Source organism: Nycticebus coucang, chromosome 8 (genome assembly GCF_027406575.1).
Source record: "Nycticebus coucang isolate mNycCou1 chromosome 8, mNycCou1.pri, whole genome shotgun sequence".
In the NCBI taxonomy this organism is placed as follows: Eukaryota; Metazoa; Chordata; class Mammalia; order Primates; family Lorisidae; genus Nycticebus; species Nycticebus coucang.
This window is the reverse complement of record NC_069787.1, coordinates 121,653,750-121,674,491: the sequence shown is the minus strand read 5'-3', so window position 1 is coordinate 121,674,491 and position 20,742 is coordinate 121,653,750.

Genomic DNA, 20,742 nt, shown 5'->3' with positions numbered 1-20,742 from the left:
AGCTAACTATGAAAACAGTTTATCTACTGGAGGCAGAGAATGGAATGAATGGCTACTAGAGACTAGGAAGTATAGAAGGGGGAGGGACAAAGCAGGGATGATTAATGGTTACAAAAATATAGTGAGATAGATAAAATGAACAATATTACACAGTACAAGAATGTGACTATAATCAACAATGAATTAGGGATATTTAAAATAACTAAAAAAGTGGACCTGGAATTTTGCTTTTTTTGTTTTTTTTGAGATAGAGTTTCTCTTTCTTGCCCTTGGTAGAGTGCCATGGCGTCACAGCTCACAGCAACCTCAAACTCTTGGGGTTAAGCAATTCTCTTGCCTCAGCCTCCCAAGTAGCTGGGACTATAGGCACCCACCACAATGCCTGGCTATTTTTTGTTGTTGTTATGGTTGTCATTGTTTTTTTAGCAAGGCCAGACTGGGTTCGAACTTGCCAGCCCCGGTGTATGTGGCCAGCACCCTACCCACTGAGCTATGGGCACTGAGCCTGGAACATTTCTCAAAAAAAGAAATGATAAATGCCTGAGGTGATAAAGACCCTACTTACCTTGATATGATAATGCATATTGCATGCCTGTATTAAAACATCACAAGTACCCTATAAAGATATACAACTATTAGGTATCCATGATAATTAAAAATTACAAAAGAAACACAAACCACAGAAGAAATATTCTGCATTAGACTTCTACAAAATTAAAAACTCTGCTCTTCAACATTCTCCTCTTTATAAGGAGAAGCAGACTGGGAGAAAATATTTGGCATGTGTCTGCTTGACAAGGGAGTGCTATCCAAGATATAGAAAGGACAATTACAACTTAATACTACTTCACAATAAAAGAAATACACTACCGGTGCACATAACATGAATGAAGTCATGAAAATATCACTCTGAGTGAAGAAGTTAGACTGAGAGATTATTTTCTGTGGGATCATATTGACGTGAAGCATTAGAAGAAACAAACCTAAGACATGGGGACAGAAAATAGATCAACTATTGTCTGGGGTCCACAGTGGCTGGGAAATTGACTGATATAAGGCACGATGGAAATTTGGGGGTTAAAAAATTCCATAACTTAATTGCAGTTGTGGTTACACAAGAGTGTATTATTGTCAAAACTTACATTGAACACTTTAATGCATTTTATTCTTTGTGAATTATACCTAATTAAGTTGATCCAAAAACATGAAAAAGAATCTAACATATTCAAGGATGAAGTATAGATTTTCTTGAAACCTTCTTCTCTCACATTCCTATCCTTCTCAAAATATGGTAAATCTATATCATATAGATGCTTAGGCCATAAATATTGGTGTCTTCCCGGACTCTTTCTCTCACATCTCACTTCTAATCCATTAGCAAATTCCATCCACTTCACCTTCAAAATATATCCTGAATGTGATGCTTTCTGGTCACGTCCACCACAACTACACTGGCTGAAGCCACCATTGTTTTTGCCTGGATTATCAAAGCAGCCTCCTGCATGGTCTATTTTCTTCTGCTTTTGCCTCCTTCCTTTCTGTGTCACGATTTTTCTCAACAGCAGTGAGATCATTCATGACTGCTCACAGTTCTTCACTGGTGATTTTCTCTTTTACAATAAGAGGCAACCTTCTTGCAATGGCCTCGCCATCTACGCTCTGCCACTTCTCTCCCGGCATCTCCACACGCTCTCCATGGCTGTAATGAGCCAGCCTCATGAAACTCCTCAAACACTCCAGGGACAGTCACACCCTCATGGTCTCTGCAATTTCTCCCCTCCCCAAACTGAGTGCTGGCTTCATATACCTACACGGTATTTCAAGCTCTCCTTAAATGCCACCTTACAGAAAACCCTGGCTTGGCTATTTAGTATGAAATAGCTCCCTCAGTAATCAGCATGCCTTTTTCTTCATTTTTATTTTCAGCCCTTATAATGCCTAGACATATATTTACTTGTTCAATTGTTTGTTATTTTTTCTCACGTGGAGTATAAAGAGGGTTGGGAATCTGATTTGTTTCTCTTATACCTCTAGCACCCTGAAATGATGCACTCAATACATCCTTATTTTTATTTATGTGTAACATAGAATTTGTATCATTTTATAAGTAATGTACTTTAAACATAAGAATATATAGGAAAGGCTTTACTCTATAAGCATTATATATAACACACATATCCACATTTTCTCTCTTTTTGGTATGGAAGTTTTATTATTATTATTTTTTTCTTCATCATCATGATTCTTTAAAACAATCATTCCATATCCATCGTTTGTTTGAATGTTTTCACCACAGTCATCAAATGCATGGTAAGGGCCCTGTCACATACCCCTCCTGAGTCTATGGTAAATGTAAATAATCCACTGTGGCTTTTTTACCACTGAGTCAATGTGCTTTGCCATTTTCCTCAACACAGAACTCCAGGCAGTCACCACTAATTGATCAAGTTTGAGAGGAAATATGGAAAGCGTTTGTTACACTGCATGTAATTTCAAACTTTCTTTGGTTACTGTTTTAGGCTTGACTTCCAAACTGACCAACAGACATGGATTCATGGGGTTAACAGCATGAAACCAACAGACGTTACAGCCTCTTTCAAAGTCTTCCAGCTTTGTTAGGAAGGGGAAGAAGAGGCAGAGAGTACGTCAAGGAAGGACTGCTGCAAATTTTATTAAGACCCTAGGGCCTTCATTTAAAAATGAAACTCCCAGTTCTCCTTCATCTGTGCTTTATAAAGTCTCAACTTAATTGAGTCATACCCTTCTCCACTTCCTAGTCTAATCAATTGCAGATCTTGAAGGCATGTGCTATGTACAAAAATCCTGCAAATTTGCTTGCTTCCTTATTAATAATGAAGCTCTCTGCCTCTTCCAAAGTGAGACAGGCAAGTCCAGAGAAAGAGCACTTCCAATCACTTGCTCCTAAAATCAAATTGATAGCTATGATCTGTATTTTCAATGAAGTTTTTTACAATACTATTGTAAAATAGTATTGCTAGAGGATATCCGCATGGACAGGAAAAGTGTACCTGGAAGGAAAAATAACTCTTTAATAACAGCCAAAGCACTTTCTGCTACGTGCATGGGATTCAAAAATGTGCTTGCAAGAAGTTTCTGTGATGGTGAGATAGCACACGTGTCCAAAAATCCTTGTTATGATCTGTGGTCACTGTGCTCTGGTCTTGTGAGTTGGGTAAAAGGCTTCTTAACTCCTGCTCAAAGATCAGTTCTCTGAAACTTGAATCTTACTGTTAAATTGAGGAGGATGTCCTATATCTTAGGAAGAACTTTGGAGGGCAGTCTTTTTCCTTCTGTATGTTTAAAAAAAAATTATGGTTTGATTCTTTAAGGCAATTGGTTAAGCTTGCTATACACATCAGTTGGGATAATATTCTAACTTTGCTCTGTTCATTTCTTAGGTTTAAAAATGTCTGCCAGTGTAAGTGTAATCAAATCCCATGTCACCTCAAGTTTATTCTGGCTCAAAGAAAGAAAGTTACACTGGATTTTTATTAACTCTTTAATTAGCCTTTGGTGGTTGCTGGCCCCTGATGGATTAATTTTGTTAAGAGAACAAAAGCATATTTGTTCATTGTGTTCAAATGCATGCTCTTTTGAAATGCCCTCAACTGTTTGGCGTCTGCATTTTTGTATTTATTCAGTCTCCTATTTCAGCTTAAAGAATTGGTAGAATGTTTTGGTATGAAATAGAAAACAATGCTTCGCAGACAAAGGTTGCCCTTTAACAATAAAGTGTCTCTTATCTTTAAACTTTTAAAAAAGATTCATACGGTTTATATTCTCATTGAACCATGAGTTGTAATTTTATTCATGTTGATATCAATAGGCATTTTAATCTGATTTATTAGAATTCCGTTATCATGGAGTTTGTGTGTGCATAGTCTCCATCATGGCTTTGAAAATAATTTTTGAAACACATAACTTGAAAAAAAGGAAAAGCCTAATATAATAGATTTAACTTTGAAGGTTGTGAGTTTGTCCTTTCTAACATTAGCAACATTTTAAAGGATTTCATCATATTTGCTTCTATCACATTTCCAATGCTTTATTGTAAGAGAGAATAAAATTTCAGAACCCTTTAAATGTACTGTGCCAAGGGGGAAGTGAAGCTCTGGAGACTGAGTCACCGAGCAGTTTAGCCGCCGAGTGGAACCCTCTTCATCATTGTTCTTGTTCTGTCAATAACTGGGAGAGACCAGAGACGAGAACTACCCACTTCCAATTGTTGATCTTTGTCATAGATTAACTCCTCCCTTATTGTCCTGCACTAACTCAGATCAGATGGAGCCCAAGACCCCACGACAGTTACATTTTCATTTTCTTTCTTTCTCAGCAGAAAAAAAAAAAAAGACCTTGACTAATCAGATCTTTGTAACTATGCATTAAGGCTTACATAGAATTAAGTTGAAATTCTGTTAAATTTCCCTAAGCTTTGTCTGTGTTAGTGATTCCAAACATCTACACTTTGGAACACTGACTTGTACTCTCTGGAACCTGTGCTTCATGGGTGGCTCATTCTCAAACTTTGTGCTTGGATAAACTCTGTTTGAAATAGATTCTAAACCTTTTTGATTATTTTAGTGACATTATCAATAGACAATGAAAAGAAGCAATGTTATCTGAAGTCATTTTACTTGATCCTGTGGTTCGATTCTGAACTGCTGAGACCCTCAGAATTTATTCGGAATAGTCACTCCCTTTACTTCTAAGACAGGAGACCCGCATGTATAAAATGTGTGTAGCCTTCCAGAGATTTAATAAGATGTAAGTGAAGAAGCATGGGAAACACTTAAGACAGTCTCTGTTATACATGTGGTCCCCTTGCTAATGATGCTCATAACTTGTAACGATTTTTTCACTAATTCTGGACTTTAGGCTTTGCCTTGGAAGTCCTGTGTATCCCAGATCTTTACATGGCTGGCTTCTTTTCAACATTCATATCTCATGTTATTGTGTAGGTAACCCCATGATCTGAAGTAGTTCCCATCCTTAATTAACCACACATACCACATCATCCTGTTTTATGGTCCTCTTACCCTTGCATTAGATATAATTACCTGGTCTGTCTGTTTACCTTTTATGTCTTATCTTTGTGGAATTCAAGATCCTAAAGAGGAGGCATATTGTCTGTTTCACTGACTCTCCAGAGCCTAAAACTGGGTCTTACGCACAGTAGGCATCAGATGAACGAACAAATGGCTGTCCTCTCCCATTCTTTTAGCAGAGTCCATTGGCATTCCAGAAAGAAGGCAGAACCATCCCTTTGGTGTGGCACTTAACCATGCAGAAATAAATTGTCAGAAAGTAGAAAATAGATAACTTAAAACTAAGTAAGGAACTGCAACTCTATTTTATTATGCTGATAAGAGGTAAAAAAAAATACACCCAAAGTAAAAGATTTATTTTATTTATTCACTCAGCAAACTTTATGAGTGCCTATTGTGTTCTAAGAACTGTGCTCCTTGCTGAAGTTAAAGTGCATAAGAAGAGAGAATTTGTATATTTTTTAGAGCACCTACACTAAGTGGCACAGTAAACCATTTATGTGTTTAGTCTGTTGCCTTTAAACCAGCTATGCCTCTAATGATCATAAAACGCTAAAATGCCATCTAAGCTCAGTGCTAAGGGATTTGGGGGAAAGATGCCTAAGGCAAAGAAAGTTAACATCTGTGATATTTGAGCTGGGCTTAAAGATTGAGTAGAGGGTTTTAGGGCAGAGAAAGGAGAAAGGGAATTCAGGGAAAACATGTAGTATGAGAAAAGGCCAGAAGGGTCCTGGTGCTCTGTGTGCTGGGAGCAGCAGGTGATGGGGAGAAGTCAGCCGCCAGCCTTCAAGGATGAACAGGCACGTTGGAGAGGGTGAGCCTGGAGAGGTAAGCTGGAACCGGGAAGAACCAGAAGCACGGCACCCAGGACCCTCGTCTTTAAACTGTGGGCAATGGCAAGTGTGAACTTGATCCCATCTGCATTTTATTTTTTTATTAAGTCATAAATATATAAATCCAGATCTGCATTTTAGAAAGGTCCATTTATTGGTCATTTAGAAGAGGGGAGTGCTGTATAGAAGACAGGATGCGAAAGAGACATGGGGGAATTGGAGCAGGAATCCAGGCAATAAATCAAGAAGCCTGAACCAAGGCCGTCTTCACAAATATTAGAAAAGCAAAGAGAAGGCTAAAGATTCAATTTGAGAGTGTGTGTGTTAAAGTTGAGGTGCTTACTAGGTTTCCGGGCTAATAGATCTATTGAGTAATTTAATATTCAAGTCAATGTTTGTTAAACTTACAATTCACTATATGAGTAGTCAGATGGACAGAATAAAGCAGGAATCTGTTATAAATTCTTGTTTTGTTTGGAGGTATAAAGGAAGAAAGAAGTGGCAAGCATTATCAACAAGTTCCTGGACATTTGGGTTTCTGCAACTTTATTTACCAAGAAACATATCCACAGAGGGAGATAACTAGATTAGGTTATTACTTAAGAGGTTTGCTTTTCTTAAAGGGAAACAGAGGTCTGACTCTGCCTTTGATCTTGATGATAACAATAATTTGAAACTCAATAACCATTTCGTCATAACTGCTAACTATTTCCAGGCACAGGAATGAGCTTTTTTCATGAATTATTAACACACTTCATTCTTATTCTGTGAGGAAGGTACCACTTTTATTACCTATTTTATAGATGAGGAAACAAATGCCTGGAGAGAATAAAGAATTTGCCCAAGTCACATGGCCAACAAGTGTGAAGTGGAATTTATACCTTGACACCTGTCTCCATAGTTCATTCTCTTAGCCATCTGAGTTTCTGATTGAGAGTCTGCCAGAGCCTCAGTGAGTAGACATTGAGCTGGGAGGTCATTCTTAAAATGAAATGTCCATGGCTACAGTGGCCAAAGAGCGGAGGAATCTGCACTTTCTTTCTGCACATAGGCCTCTGGGGGAGTGCCAATATCTCGATGGTTTCCAAAACCTGATACTTGCGGTCTGTTAGACTCTACAGGCTCTGACACCACTTGGTATGTATTTTGTGCCTACTGTTGCCTAAAGAGTCCCCCCAGTTCACCAGTATTTGTTTAGTGTAGACTCTGGTGCCAAGTTTTAGAAGAACAAAGCACAAACTCATCACCATCTATCTCTGGCCACCCTGCAAGCACAGTTGGCTGAGCAAAGACTTTGTCCTCTTCATTGGCAGCCATAGGGTGGGCAAGGCTGGATTGCACACTGGGCGAAGTTTCTCCTCTCAGAGCCATAGGCAGAGATGTGAGCATGACAGATAATCCACTCCAGTTTTCAGGAAGCTGTCGCTCTCATTATCTGTCCCTGGAGAGCTACAAACAAACCTGATTGTCTTTTCCGCAAGACAGTCTTCAAATATCTGGAAACAGACATTCTGTTCAGCAGGTCTATTTTCTCCAAGTTGAAAAATACCACTTTTTCAGTTATTTTTCATATGGTATGGTTTTGAGGTTTTTTGTTTTTTTTTTTATCCATTCAGCCAGTCATTGTTTTAAGTGGGACGTTAAGACCATTCACGTTCAGTGTTAGTATGAATATATGGGATATGGTTCTGTTTGTCATGTTGGATAATACATTGTTATTTTGTTTTCCCTCTTGTGCTATTGTTTTGTAAGAGCTGTGAGCTTGAACTTCCAAGTGTTCTTTCTGTCCTGGTGGGTATCTATTGTGCTTTTTCACACATAATGCAGTTTTGAGTATTTCCTGTAGGGCGGATCTAGTAGGGACAAATTCCCTAGTGTTTGCTTGTCTGGAAAAGTCTTTATTCCTCAATCGTTTCATTTCATTTCTTTCCTTTTTTTTTTTTTTTTTTGAGACAGTCTCACTATGTTGTTCTCAGTAGATAGAGTGCTGTAGCATCACAGCTCACAGAAACCTCAAACTCTTGGGCTTAAGTGATTCTCTTGCCTCAGCCTTCCAAGTAGCTGGAATTACAGGCACCTGCCATAATGCCTGGCTATATTTTATTGCAGTTGTCATTGTGGTTTAGCTGGCATGGGCCAGGTTTAAACCCGCTACCCTTGATGTATGTGGCTGGCACCATAACCACTGTGCTATGGGTGCTGAGCCTCCTCAATCATTTCTGAAACTTAGTTTTGCAGGTTACAAACTTCTTAGCTGGCAGTCTTTCTTTTTAAGAAGACTAACAATGGGACTACAGTCCTTTCTGGCTCAAAAGGTCTCCACTGAGAAGTCTGCTGTTAGCCTGATGGGTTTTCCTTTGTAGGTTAGTTATACTTTTGTCTTGATACTTATAGAATTTTCTCCTTCATTTTGACTTTGGCCAAGTTGAAAAGTAAATGTGTTGGAGATCTTCTGTTTGCTCAATATTCCCAGTGTTCAGGGACCACCTTATATTTGGATATCTGAATCTCTGGTGATACTAAGAAAGTTTTCCTCAATTCCCTTGAAAAGGTTTTTTATGCTTTTTGCTTTTTCTTATTCTCCCTCAAATGATTGTTCATTCTTACTCTTTTTTTTTTTTTTTCTTTTTACTGCATCTTTGACTGACTGGGTTAGTTGAAGAGCCTTACCTTCAAGCTCCGAGATTCTTTCTTCTCCTTGATCTAGTCTGATTCTGAAGCTTTCTGTTGTGTTTGTAAATCCCCCAAATAATTATTTTATCTCTCAAGTAATTATTTTATCTCTCAAGTTTATCTTAACATTTTCTACCTCTTTAGGTATTTTTTTCACCGATGTTCTGAAAGTTTTTTTGGCTTTCTTGTTTTCTGTCTTCAAAATCATTCATTTTATTTGTCATCTATATTCTGAATTCCATTTTCAACATTTTGACAATTACCTTTTGTTTGGGGTCCAGCTATAGATTCACTGTGATTCCTTGAGGACATTGAACTAGCTTGTTTTTTTTTTATGTTTCCAGAATTCTTTTGCTGGTTTCTTCTCATCTGAAATTGTTTCTCTCAGCTCAGGGAAGATGAGTTTGCACACACCTTTTCTCCTTTGTTGGGAAGTCTACTCAGGGAGAAGAAGGAGAAGTCCCTAGATGGTGCTGCTTTCGTGACCTGCTCTGGAAGACTGACCCAGCAGGAGAAAGACAAATGGCTTTGAGTTGCCCGATGGTCCTTCCTATGCTTCCAAAGGTATCTGGTACAATTACCCTGTATTTCTTACAGTAGTAATTCTACCATAAGTAGGACTGCTTTCATTTATTATTATATAAAATGTTTGCATTTATGGTTTTCTGTACATATCAATTGCATCTCTAAAGGAAATGTATCTTTTGACAAATACACCTTTTTTATGTTATGCTCAAATTCCTAAATTCCTTAGTCCATAATTACCACATCAGGGGAATGTTAGTATATAATGTATCAACAAAATAGCCATAATTTAATAATATCAGTTCTAATATGATGGAAGAAGAGTAAAATAATATCAACATGTAAAACTAAGGCTGAATGATATTAATCTATTTTTAAATATACAACTTTATTGTTTTCTCTTCAAACTGCTAGCTATATTTGTTATTTTTGTGAAAACAACATAAACCATTATATACACTAAATAAAGCTTTGAAAGGGGCCCAGGCGGGGTGGTTCACACCTGTAATCCTAGTGTTCCAGAAGGCTAGCCAGGTGGATTGCTTGAGCTCAGGAGTTCAAGACCAGCTTGAGCAAGAGTGAGACCCCCTTCTCTATAAAAAATAGAAAAACTATTCAAGTGTAGTGGCACATGTCTGTAGTCCCAGCTACTTAGGAGGCTGAGCCAAGAGGATTGTTCAAGCCCAAGAGTTTGAGGTTGCTGTGAGCTACAATGATGCCACAGCACTCTACCCAGTGTGACAGCGTGACACTCTGTCTCAAAAAAAAAAAAAAAAGAGAAAAGAAAGAAAGAAAATAAAGCTTCAAAAAGGGATTTGGGAGTGGATTAAGAGGTGCAATAAAGTGAAATAACTAATAGCATCAGTTAAATCAGTGTACATAAGATTCTGAGACTTCAAGTAAACTTATGCAGTTAATAATTATAAAAAAACAAAACTGAACTTCTGACAGACAAGAGTTTGTAATAGAAAGTCTCCTAAATTCCTATACTGTACGCCCTTTGGCTGACTTTCAGAGGATCAAGTCACAGATCCACTACCATGTTATCTTCAACCATGGCAGACACAAATTCCTGTGGAAAGGAGAATCCCACTCCTCAATCTCCAGCAAAAATAATCAACAATAACCATTCATGCTTGGTGGGAATGTTGTAAAAACAACACTGAATGTGCATTTTACCTCTGCTCTTATACCAAAACAACAATCAACACAGAAGACTTTTGTGACCAAAAGTGTGGGGGACTTTCCCCAGCAACAAGCAAACAATTCTGCAATGGACACTAGCTGAGTGTTCGCTAACTCAATTCTGACAGACAGATAACCTCGTATCTATCTGGAGACAGCCTCATATCTCACAAGTTGAGGGCTCAGTTCCCAAGACTGTTGCCTCCTTCCTACCAGTCACAAGTCTGGGCCCTCTGACATATCAGCTTCAAGTTGAAGTTCTCACAACCCCTTCTTTGGGTTTGATTAATTTGCTAGAGTGGCTCACAGAACTCAGAAAAACTTACTTAGGTTTGCTAGTTTATTAAAAAGGATAGTTTAAAGAATGCATGTAAAGAGCCAGATGAAGAGATACCTGTGAGGTCTGGAAGCGCCCCAAGTGCAGGAGCTTCTGAGCCCATGGAGTTGAGGTGTGCTACCCTCCCAGCATATGGATTAAGTTCTTGCTGTCTGTCTCCATGTGTTTAGCTATGTGGAAGCTCTCCACTTACCCTTTTTGTATTTTATGGAGACTTTATTGGATAGCATGATTGACAATTCTGTTGAAATGTGATTGGACAAAAAGGGGCATACTTTAATACTAATAGACTGAGTAGGAAAACCCGCCAAGGCTGGTCTGCTTATATTCTTTTTGGCCTCTCCATGTATTATTCCTTTCTCTGGTTTATAGGGTGGGACTCTTTCTGGAATTAGACTTTAATGACCTATGATCAGATTCAAGTCCTACTTGCTGGTGAAAGAACAGGAGAAAGAGGGAAAGAAGAGGAGAAGAGAGAAGGGGAGAAAAGGGGAAGGAAGGAGACAGGAGAAGAAAGGAGAGAAAAGGGGATGAAAGGAGGGGAGAGGAAAGGAAAGGAGAAGAGAAAAGAAAAGGAGAGGAGAGGAGAAGGGAAGGGAAGGGATAGGAAAGGAAAAGAAGGGAAGGGAAGGGAAGGGATAGGAAAGGAAAAGAAGGGAAGGGAAGGGAAGGGAAGGGAAGGGAAGGGAAATGAGAAGGGGAGGGCAGATATTCTGTTCTTCAAGACTTGCTTCTGGGGACTAAAGCACCCCAACAGTATAATAAGACCTATGGGAGTTATGAACTTGTAACCATGAATGAAATTGTGTGTGCGTGTATGTGTGTATCACCCTTAGTAAAGAGGGCATGCCATTGTTCCCAACATGAAAACTACTAGGTTTTTATATTATCACTCATCTTTAGAACTTACTCTCTGAGTTGTTTCTGAGAAGGCCATTGTCTCCTTATCTCAGAGTTCTCTAAATTTATAAACTCACTGACCAGTGCATTCACTGCCACAGATAAAATGTTGAGCTGTCTTTGGAGGAGAGTTTTGCTTGTTGGCACTTTCAGTCCCCTACCACCTTAACTCTAAGTTACGTTATGCATTTTCCTGGGGACCAACACATTATTTTTCTGTGCATGAGCTCTGCTCTCTTCCTTGGGCTTCTTCAGGACTTGAAGCCTGGCTGCTGAGGGAGGGCATAGAATAGCCCACTTCTGTGACCCTTTCTATCAGCAGTCTTCAGTAATCTCTCCCCAAAGTTGTGTAGTATAACTAGTTTTATAGCAGTAGTTACACTCTCATATAATCATTATTAATGTGAAGCATTTTTTACAAAAAATGAAATCTTACCCAGAAACTCAAAATATTAAACATATAAAATTGAGAGGATTTGTATTGGATTCCTTTCTCAATCAATTAATCTCCATGGAAGACACCTTGTTTTCTGAACCAAAGACTTTACGTCCCTTTAAAATTTGTATGGTAAAATCCTAGCCCTCAAAATTATAGTATTAGAGGGAAGGGTCTTCGGGAGGTAATTAGGTCATGAGAGTGGAGCTCTCATGAATATCATTAGTACCTGTAATGGCCTGAATGTTTATATCTCCTCAAAATGTATATGATGAAAGCTTAGTTCACCAGGTGATCACAGAGGGAAGTGGGGCCTCTGGGATAGTAACATTATTGAAACGTGGGATCTTGGGCGACTCCACCCTCATGGCTAGGATTAGTGCCCTTATAAAAGGTACCCAGGAGAGCTGCCTTGTACCTGCCACCAGGCAAGCACATAGAGGGAAGAGGTCGTACTGCTTATACTAGTTTCTGGTATTTTGTGACAACACCCATTGGGCTGAGATAGGACCCTTATAGAAGAGATATGAGAGAGCTTACTTTTCTTCTTACTGCTCTGCACCATGTGAACATGCAGTGAGAAAACGGTTTGCAGTCTGCAAACCCGGTAGAGTAACCTCATGAGACACTGGGTTTGCAGACACTTCCATCTTGGACTTCCCAGCCTCCAAAGCTATGAAAAATAAGTATTAGTTATTTAAGCCATCCAGTGTATGGTATTCTGTTATAGCAGCCTGAACTGGCTAAGACACTTTGAGAAACACTTTTTGAAGAGTCTTGGCAAGTATTCTGTTAACCTAACTTACAGTCCACTTTCCTGTCACCTTCCCTGGTTCGTTCTTTCTTTCTTTTTTTCCCCCCCTCTCATACTCAAATTTTTCTCTTTCTTTTCCCATGCAGCTCCAATTTTATCCTAAAGTCCTGAAACTTCCTCTCTGGTTTATTCTGAAAACTATTTTTAATTACCTTTATCTTCTTTTTTGACAGATCCTCTAACTTCTTCTTTGACATTCTATAAAAGACCTCATTTTACTGAATTCAGAACATTTCCTGTGTACTACATTCAACAAGGGTTTACTGAATACTCATGTTCTAGGAACAGAAAAAACAACCAGAAACACATAGAAACTTATGCCCCACGTCGCGGGGGGGGGCATTTAAGAGGAGAGCAAAACAGACAGTAAGCAAAATAAATAAATTATTTATTAGAAAATCATAAATATTACAGGAAAAGTAAATTAGGAAGGATGAATAGAAATTGTGTGAGGTGTGGCTTCAGCTGTAAATTATGAATCTTGGAAGAGGTGAGCAGAGGGAAATATTGAGGGAAGACACAGATCAGGGCAAAGGCACCGTGTGAGTGTCCATTTGACCTCTAGCATGATGGGGAAAAAATAAGAAGGCACAGGTGGTGGGGGGCTCTAAACAGAGCTTACAGTAGGAGATGAGTTCCAGGGACATGGAGAAGCCAATTTTGCAGGGCCTTAGCCATTATGAGGGCCTCAGCATTTGTTCAGAGAGAGGATGGGAGTGACTGGAGAGCTCCGATGATTACATGCTCTGGTTTATTGTACTGTTTAAGCATTACTTGGCTGCTTGGTGAGAAGGGATCCTAGTAGGGCAATGGTAGGAATAGGGAAGTCAGTTAAGAGGCTATTAGTTTGGAAAGCTGTTGGCCTCTTACTGGGAGATGATGGTTAAAAGACTTAACAACTTTTTTGATTAGTTTCCACACAAAGGCTTTTTGCTAGTTTCCCAGACTACGTAAGAATGTCTGTCCAGTACACATTCAGCAACTCTATAATTCATTTGTCCTGTTGTTGCCACTTCTAGGGATGAATGAATAAGTAAAATTCTTTATTTTTATTTTATTTAAGACATTTTTGAATATACTCAACTTCTCTAAAAAAAAATCCACTTGCACCTCTTAAGCAATGTAATTTCCTGAAATCTGACTGGTGGCTTATAAGATTGCACAAGGTTATCTGTTCTGACAGCTTAGATACTATCATCCCAGAAATATGAAAGACATCCTGTTGCCTAACACGTGGTTGCAAGGCAATCATTACAAGGTGGTTAGCAAAACTTATCAGGCTTCTGCTTTGACCCTCAAGGAAAGCTGTGTGGTATAGGCAACTATCACAGAACATGAGGTCATCAGATTCAGGTTGGTAGCCTCACCAGACATTCAGCCATGACTTTGGATTTACCATGGACAGTCCTTAGCTTCTTTGAGCCTTGGCTTTACCCTCTGCTAAATGGACACAAGAAGAGCTCCTGTCCTTCTTCCTTAGGAAGCCGTGCTGTGGAAAGGGATTGAACTGAAATAGCCTGAACCTGTGCTTTGTAAAAGTGGTCAGTGCAAATCACTGTTGTTCTTCACCAACCACTCAGAACTCTGAGTATCATTTTTATAATCTCCCAACTTCTTGAGCATTCTGTGTCCAAGTGTAGATTTTCTGAAACGTCTTCTTATATGTAGGGCTCCAGAGGATCTTCCCAGTTTGATCCTGACATCAGTGAGCCTACTTGCTCAGGTTTCCTCTGTTTGCTAGTGACTGTTCTGACCACGCTCCTCAAGTCCCTTGAAAGACCAGGAAACCCTGGAAAGAAACACTAAGTCTGTTAAGAGATCCCAAAGAGATCCTAAAAACTTTCTTCACACAGTTCTGTTCGTGTAACTATAATTTGCCCTGATGGAACATGATGTATGAAATCAGATAGTTAAATTTTGGAACTCATCCTGGAGAAAGTGCTACATACCTCATGGCTGAATACCACCACAGTCACCAAATGGTCAAGGGGAGTACTTCAGAGATGACTATAGTGACATTCAGCAATAACGTATGTAGCACTTTTTTTAGAATGAGTTTGCAAAGTTAATTGTCAGAACTCTATGATGACAGTTCTGATGGCCATTCTAGAAAAAGAGCTCCAAATTTGCTCTGAAGGATGGACTAGGCACTGGGGTCAGTGCACAGCTTCCCAAGGGGACTCTTTCAAAGGTGGCTGTAGTGATTCAGTAACAAGATAGATTGCACTTTTTCTAAATGGGTTTGCAAAGTTAATTGTCAGACCTAATAAATGTGCAAGACACAGATCAATGTCAGGAGAGTGAGACATTGACCAACTTCATATTGACCAACAAGAAAAACACATGCGAGAGAGCATAATCTTCACTATTCATTGCCATAGAGTTTTAAGAATTGTGAGTTAAGCAGCAAATAGCAACTTGATTCCTAGACTCTTCTTTCTGTTTTTACTGGCCTTCAGTTTCCTATAAGTCAAAAAAAATCTAGTTAACTAATATAACAGGTGTTTATTAGGGACCCATTGGGAGCATATAATTATGCTATCCCAGAAGTGATATGAGGAATTCTGAGATACTGGTTCATGAGGTGACTAGCTATTACTAAATTTCTTTGTCGGGTATAATAAGGAAGAAAGAAGAAATTATAAAAATATTGTAGCATGTCATTTCATGAAAAATGAATATATCTGCTATGAGTATTTATAAAGTTTTATAAGCATTGATTCCCATAATTAAAATTATGGTGCTTATTTAAAGACTGCTTAGAGGAAATAGATGTTGATCATTATATTAAAAGTGTATTATAAAAAATACTAAAATTGCAGTATAGATAATATAAAGATTAATACAGGCAAATCCTGTGTTGCAAAAAAATGAAAGCTTTTTCATAAGCTGATTGTGTCTCCTTAAGATTTTCATGTTGAAATCCTAACCCCCAATACCATGGGGTGTAACTGAATTTGAAGACAGGGATTTTAAGGAGATAAAATGAAGTCACATGTGTTGTCCCTAATACAGTATGACTGGGTGCCTTATAAGAAGACAAAATCTGGACACACACAGAGAGGCAGCAGGGTCATGTTTCCCAGAGAGATGACCACATAAAGGGGCAACAGGAATGGAACCATCTGTAAATCAAGGAGCAAGGCCTCAGGGAAAACAGATCCTGCTTCATCTTGGACTTTCAGCTGTGAGAAGCGTGAGAAAATAAATTTCTATTGTTTAAGCCACCCCCTCTGGTTTTTGTTATGGTCGCCTTAGCAAACTAATATATTAAGGAAAAGTAATCACTTGAATGACAGAAAATTAAGGTTATTTTAGGAACATTAAGAATAACAAATGGAGTAAGATTAAGGAAAACCAAAAGGCCTAGACATAAAAGGTTGTTCTGAATACACATCTTGAAACCCAGTACCCAGAACCTATCAGCAAGTAGAGACAATGTCTTGATTACAGAAGTTGAAAAATACCTGCCTACAACAATAGAGAATATTAAATGTAACCCTCTAATTTCACAAAGGAGATTTAAAGAAGTTCAGCAACTTGCCCAGGATCAGTCTACAGGCAAAGGGCAGAGCCTGGGCTGATTCCATCATCTCCTGACTCCAGGTCTAGTGCTGCTCCATTGAACAGCTTCTCTGCTAATCTAAATTGCACTGCATGTTCATTCCAATTAGCATGATGACACACTCACATTTATTGGGGCGTTGTATTTAGTTTGTGCCCATCGTTTGGAATCATTTTCACTGAAACAACAATAAAAGAAGCAGTGAACCCTCTCAAAGCAGTTTTACTCTGTGTGGTGGCTTTCCGAAGAGCTTTGTCTGCTTGCACTGTGAGGGTAGCTAGCACCTAGGCCAGACGACAGGAATAATTTTCACCTCCAGGAACTCACTTAGGTATTCACATAAAGAGGCCTTTTTCCTTGTTGCAGAAACAAACCCAGCTACACTCACTTTACTTATACCTTCACCTTCCCTACAAAGCAGATGACTGTGAATCTTTGTTTAACATAATTACTTAAATATGTGTGTGTGAGGGTAGAGGATTTGCAAATCAAATCACATAGTTTGGCTAAATATAGCCTTTGTTAGGAGAAATAACTTGTAAGCAAATAAAAACTAAGGATTGAAATCCACTGTGAACCACAACATGGAAATAATGTCTACTGTTCTCAGAGAATTTGCAGACTTTAACCATTGCGTGTCAATCCAGACTGACCCAGTGGTACATAACTCTTGAAAGAAATCACCACTACAGGGAACAAAAAGAAAGTGCCATTCTACTTTTATAATGTGTCTTTTAAAAAATAATTAAAAAACCCATTGGACACTAATCTGACCTCAGTGACTTTGAGCTACATCCTAGAACAAGAAAATTTTGTTTTGTGAAATGAAACCACACCTACCTATAACTATAAAGCAACTGACGCTGTGTTTCTGGTCAAGGGTAGTGTTCCTTGTATTTCTATCTGTGTAAAGGATTAAACATAAAATACCCTGTATGAATCCCACTAACTTTGATGCTTAGCATTTCTGGGTAGTGGTAAATATTCATTTTGTAGATCACATTGCTTACTTTTTATTAAATCATGCTTTTTGCTTCAGAACCCCAGTATCTTTGAAGTTGAATCTATCACTCAATATTTTGAAATTTAATTCAAATACAAACTTTTCAGCTTGGCACCTGTAGCTAAGTGGGTAGGGCGCTGGCCACATACATCAGGGCTGGTGGGTTCGAATCCGGCCTGGTCCTGCTACAGCCGGATGTTCTGGCAGGCGCCTGTAGTCCCAGCTACTCGGGAGACTGGAGGCAAGAGAATCACTTAAGCCCAAGAGTCTGAGGTTGCTGTGAGCTGTGACACCACTGCACTCTACTGAGGGCGACATAGTGAGACTCTGTCTCAAGAAAAAACAATTTTGTGTGTGAGTCTATGTATACATGTATGTGCACACATACATGCATGCATGAGCACTATCTGGTATTTGGCCATTTCTTTACATGAATGTTTGCATTTAATTTGCTCCTTCTTTCTCCTTTTTTGACTTTTCATCTACAACACATATATTATTATAATCTAAAATTTTGTGGTGGAAACATATAGCACTCTGATAATCAATATTTTCCTATTTAAAAATAAATGTTTTCAGTTTAGGCAGAAGAAAGTGTCATAGGTCTGCCAACTAAAGATTCATGAGGTTCATAAATTTGGAAAAGAGAGCTTTATTTCTCATAAAGGGTTGCAGCCTGTAGGCTGGGAAGCATAGCCCTGGGCAGAAACAGAGAGCCAGGACGTCAAGGGAAGCGTGAAGACAGCAGCAATTTATGCTGAGAGGGGCAGTGGCTGAATATACATATTTAATAAGTGATAGGAGGGCCTGAATGTTTATGAAAGGAGAAACACGTGCAGTTAAGCTTCATGCTGCTTCATGGGTCACTTGTCCAAAGAATGGTGGCATTAGCAGGATCCAAGGGTGGAGATTTTGTTCCTCTGAACCAAAAGGGGAAGCAGAGAACACAAAGGCCCACTAGATGCAGCCTCTGAAGACCAGTCAAACTACCCCTTGCTCAGTGGTCTCTTATCAGGAAGGAATGCTGGTCAGCAGTCCCCAAACCACAACATGCAGGGGTCACAAGGCTGGTTGAAATCAGCAGTGAGCAAGTCTTTCCCAAGGACTGGTTTCTGACTGACTCTTAGGGAAGAAAGCCCAACAGTGGTTAGCGAAGGAGGGGATATAATGAGGGGTGTCTGACCTCCCATCCTGTCATGGCAAAGAACTCTGTTCTAAGGTTTCTCTGGGGCCACCTTGACCAAGAAGGGTACAATTCAGTTAGCTGAGGGGTTCAAACTTTTATTTTTATTTCTCATGTCACATGCCATAGTAATGACTCTGGCTGGGTTAGTCCATGTGCATTTGTGTGTGTTGTCCTTAAACTACATTCATCATACAGCCAACAAACAAAACAAACCAACAAATAAAGTATGAACTGTTAAATTCAAATGTGTAGGGGGAGATGTATTCCTACCCGTGTATAGTATCCTAAAGCTTTAATTATTCTCTTGGGAATTATTCACTGAGCCTTCACTATGAACAGGGACAATGGAAAGTGATGGATATTCAGTAGTGAATAAAACACTTTTCTTTATCTTGTGGATTTATATTTTAGTGGGGTACTAAGCAAACAAATAAGGAAATCAAAATAAATAAAACAATGGCAAGTTCAAATAAGCTCTATGAAGCAAAGACAAAGGGTACAGGGCTTGGATTTTATGTTCCCTGAAGGCTTTTACACTGAAAAGTAATAAGATTCAATTTAGATCTTACGAAAGCCTTTCATTTGCTCTCCACTGTGGTGTGAATGATTTAGAAGGAAAGAGTGAAGGAAGGCATAGTCCCAAGTTGCATATTGATCTGGACCCATGGTGAAGGTGACTTGCATTCAGCAGGTACTGAGGGGATGACAAGTGTGCTCATTCCTTTAGGACACAAAATTGTCATAGCTTGATGATTAGATGTGTTGGGGAACAAGAGGGAGAATGATGTCAGGTTGACTCCTGGGGGTCTGGCTTGAGTATCCAAGTGGGTGGGTGAGTCATTTGTTGAGGCAAGAAGGACTAAGGGGCATGTTTTGATTGTACTGGACACACCAAGATTCAGTTCACTGGGATAGGTGATGTTCAGCAGGTTGTGGGGTATGTGAATGTGGAATTCCCAGGGAATGTCCTAGTGAGTAAGGTACAGAGTAGAACACATCAGTATGTTCCTGGGAACTGATTAACTCACCAAGGAAGAAGAATGGAGAAACAGGCCAAAGAATAAGGGGAAAACCTGGCTTGAATGTATGTTGTTTTGGGGAGAAGAGGAGGTGGATGTCATGCAGTGCTGCTGAGAGATGAGTGAGATGAAGACAGAAGGAGCCTTGAACCTGAGAGGCCTTGGAAAGTGGTGAAGAGCTCCAAACTGAAGCCCAACTTCCTGGGTTTCCATGCTGGCTTTGATCTCAGGACTAAAACAAATAGGTCTCCATGTGTCTCTGATTCCCCATTTAAAATATGGATAACAGTAGTCCTTACAGGTGCTCTGCAAGGATTTCACGACTTTATTCATATAAACCACTTGGAAGTGTGCTTGACACATTTCATTCAACCAGTGTTCGTTGACCATGCCCTGTGTGGCAGCTGCCATGCCAGGCACTGGGACATAGACATGAAAAGAATCTTTATTCACAGGGACACAGAGAGAGGCAGACAATAAGCAATGAGAAAAATAAACACGGGGAAAGCAGTGAATGAACACGATGACTATATCATTTTAAATAGTATAGTTGGGGTGGTGAGGAGTGAAACCTGCAGCTATCTGGGGTGAACACAGCCCCACTGGAGGAATAGGCAGAAGATTCTAGAATGTTCAAAGGATGCTTGCCATTGGGAGCTAGAGTCTCACTCCCCTTCTCTCACCCTCAGTGACCTGCTGGACCGTAGTATGCAACACAGTAATGTTCTCAGATTCCACAGGGTAGCGCAGCAAAAGCTTTGCAGTGCCCATTCAGACAACTTGCAGTGTTTCCTTGGGAGAAGTCAACTGCCATGGAAAAAGTCTAAATAACCTAAGGTTGCAGGACCATGAGGAAGCCCATTCTGGCCATATGAAGAAGCCACACTGGGTAGGGGAGAGAGAAGAAGAGGGCTGTAGAAAGTAAGGGCCAGGGGGAAGGAGAGAGAACCCCCGCAAACCTCTGGCTGTCCCTGCCATCTCAGCCCAGGCAGCACAGATATGAGCAAAGAAGCCTTCAGGTGACTCCAGCCACCGTTATAACTTTCCTACAACTTCAGAGAGCATGTTAAACGAGACCTGCCCAGTGGAGCTCATTAACCCAAAACTGTAGAGGAAAGTAATAAATCGTTGTTTTAAGCTGCTAAGAAATAGCCACCCAAACAAACAAGAAACCAAAGGACAGGATGGCCTTTGTGCTGG